The sequence below is a fragment of the Ovis canadensis genome, chromosome 16 (genome assembly GCF_042477335.2).
Source record: "Ovis canadensis isolate MfBH-ARS-UI-01 breed Bighorn chromosome 16, ARS-UI_OviCan_v2, whole genome shotgun sequence".
Taxonomy (NCBI): domain Eukaryota; kingdom Metazoa; phylum Chordata; class Mammalia; order Artiodactyla; family Bovidae; genus Ovis; species Ovis canadensis.
The window spans coordinates 21,206,703-21,210,052 of NC_091260.1; the positions used below are offsets into that span (position 1 = coordinate 21,206,703).

A 3,350-nucleotide genomic window follows, 5' to 3' on the forward strand; every position below is an offset into this window, starting at 1 on the left:
CTGATAGGGCTCTAGTCTTTGCATTGCTGTCGACATTGACTCAGAGTTCTCTCTATACCCTGAAAGCCTAGTGACTATTATTGTGTCGCCTATATTTTCTTTTGGTTTCCCATCATATTCAGCTAAGTCAGTTTTGAATGCCAGCCTGTCTTAGCTGCATGAAGAGACACTCAAGAAAGGGGGTTTACTTGTGCCCAGGCTGAGCTGAGGAGGAACTGGGTGTTCCATGAGGCCAGGCATGGCATAGGCAGAAGAAATATAACTCTGGAAGTATCTGAGATTTGGTGATAGAGATAGAAAATAAGATTCACTTGGACAGTCATTTTTCTCACCTGGAGAAATCTCCTTCCAGAAAAATCTCTCACTTTATACTGTGTTTAATAATCTGCATTAATATATATATATGTATGGAACCCTTCACAAATCTGCAGGTCATCCTTGGGCAAGGGCATGCTAGCCTTCCCTGTATCATTCCAATTTTAGTATATTTGTTGCAGGATCAAGCCCGTAACCTATATTTTTAATCAGCCCCTCCCCAAGTTGGATTGGGTTAAATGGTCCTTAAATCGCACATTGAGAACTGATGGGATGGATGACTGAATAGGATGGATTCTTAAGGGATTCACTGAGCTTTCTTTTTCTGGTACACCTTATAAAGACATTTTGCTTTATTTCATTTAAACACATAAGAGATGATTATTTGTTTAGGGGAATATACCAGGTTGAATAGTGTTCCTCTCACATTCATGACCTTCCAAATCAGCTAGCACCTTGATCTTGGCCTTCTAGCTCTTGTAGACAGAACTGTGAGGGAAAAAAATGACTGTTGCTTAAGCCATACAGTTATCATATTTTGTTATAGCAGTTCAGGCAGATTAATAAACCTGGTCCGTGTAAGAACAGGAGGAGATACACAGGGAGAAAGCCATGTGACAATAGGGGCAGAGGTTGGAGCGATACAGCTACAAGCCAAGTAATACAAGGATTTCCAGCGGCCACCAAGGCGGCGCTAGTGGTGAGGAACCTGCCTGCCCGGGATATAAGAGATACAGGTGTGGTCCCTGAGTCGGGAAGATCCCCCGGAGGAGGGCATGGCAACCCACTCCAGTATTCTTACCTGGAGAATCCCATGGACCGAGGAGCCTGGCAGGCTACAGTCCAAAGGGTTGCAAAGAGTTGGACATGACTGGAGCGACTTAGCATGCATGCACCAAGAAGCTAAGAAGGGAAAGGGAAGGATTCTCCCTAGAGACTTCAGGGAGCAAGGCCCATGGACACCTTGATTTTGGACTTCTAGTCTCCAGAACTTCGAGGAAATAGATTTCTGTTGTTTGAAGTCACACTGTTTGTCGTACTTTGTTATCATAGCCCTAAGTGACTAATATAATGTTTCAGAAATAATCCTGCCATTAGAGAAGTAGATGAGCTCTCAATATAGGCATGTATTGTTTTCTAGACTTGTTTGCTTATATTTTGAAGGATAGTGGTATTCAAATATTTGGAATTTTCATGACCTAGACAGTGGGCCCGGGTGGCTCAGTTGTTAAAGAATCTGCCTGCAATAGGGAATGGCTACCCACTCCAGTATTCTTGCCTGGAGAATTCCATGGACAGAGGAGCCTGGCAGGGTACAATCCATCAGATTACAAAGAGTTGGATGTGACTGGTCGACTGATATGTTCACAGTGGTTTTTCACAGTTCATAATATCTTTGCCTTAAATTGTCCCCTAAAACAGAACCATACATGATCTTAAATATTTGAGACAAACAGGTGTTTGCTTTTTTAAAATAATATTAAAGAAGAATAAATGTACTTGTTTCTTATAATAAACAGAACACTTCAAAATTTCATAATAGAAAATAAATTCATTTTGAGGTTCAGTTGTCAGTCATGAGTAGATCTGAAGTAGTCACTTTCTCCTCTTAAAATTCCAGAAGTTAACTTCAATAATAAATCTGATTTTCCATCTGTTTGAGGTGATGGTAAAAATTTGTTCAGTGAGTTTAACTACCTGAATGAAACTTCAGTAACTTGAATGTAGCAGAAAAACTCATGCAAGAAATCAAACTTATTTCAAGACATGTTAACAAATCCTCTCTTTTTTGGTAGTTGCTTTGTAATTGTTAAATTACATGAGTAGATTTTACTTCTCAGTGCTGAAAGTTCCTTGTGTTTTGTGGTTGGTACTTTAGTGAACCTAACATCTGACAAACCATTGATTTGCTAGCATTTAACTTGCAATCTCTGACTTCTCAGGGAGGTGCTATATTATGGTGTAACATGATAGAGAAGGGGCAAAGAACTTGGACTGTTGCTGGCCTATCAGTTCTTTCCATTAATAAAACACTCAACTGAGTCATTTTCTCTAACCACTTTTCCATTGTAAAAAAAAACTTAAATCAAAGGACATGACTGCTTTTATTGGCAAAGCAGTAGATAAATCAGAGACGTAAAAATGCAAAAAGAAGGATTTGGTACAACCCTATACAGAGTGGACTTGCTGGGTGAAAGGTTTATTCTGTCAGTTTTCCTCTGGAGACACTTAGGTTTAAGGAAATGTTTGCACTGTTCTAGAGAAAAAGTTGGCTGTGTGTTTTTCTTTTGTGTTTAGACCACTCTGGAAGTAATTCCTTTGGGCACAATTATCTAACATATGGTGCTTTAGAAAAAGACCAAAGCAGAGGTCATTTGGATGTTTTAGACAGGAAAGAAGAAATATCCATCTTGGAGAATAAAATGAAGTCAGGAAGGGCTTATGGTCAAAGCAACTTGAAAAAAGTGAGATAGTCTTCAGGCAAAAAATGCAGTTCAAATTTTTTGGTTTTGCTTTGTTGCTGTTTGTTTGATTTTTGCGTGAGAATTGTACTTGTGGAGTTAACCAAAAAACCTTGATAACAGAGAATTTTGATGCTGAACAAGGCACAGAGGAGATGCTGGCCAGCTTTCAGCCTGTGTATGTGACCTGTCCAGCCCCATAATGCCCTATGTATATATGAGCTCTGCCCTTGGTTTAATGTTCTACTGTTGTTCTCTTGAAATTCTTAATAATTTTTACACCCCATATTTTTACATATAAATATAGGAATATAGGAATTTTACACCCTATATTTTAATTTTGCCCTGGGACCTGCAAATTATTACATAGCTAGTTTTACAAAAGATGGTCTGTTCTAAACCTCTCTCTCTCTCTCTCTTTTTTTTTTTTTTAAGATGAGAAAATGAGGTCCAGAAAGAATAAATGACTTGCCTGGTGGAGCTGGGGATAGAACCAGTTTCTCTGGGTCAGCATTGCAAAAAGAATTAATATCTTAAGTGTCTAAAGAGAGAGAAATGCTTTTCACCCTCATA

The 3,350-nt window shown here is 38.9% G+C and overlaps 1 non-coding gene across 1 annotated transcript; it reads right to left on the reverse strand.

Moving 5' to 3' along the window:
• Positions 1–401: 401 nt before the first annotated feature.
• On the reverse strand, positions 402–503 carry LOC138422069 (U6 spliceosomal RNA). The gene has a single exon (XR_011249741.1). It is a non-coding gene; the product is annotated as a U6 spliceosomal RNA (small nuclear RNA).
• Between the last annotated feature and the right edge of the window lie 2,847 nt (positions 504–3,350).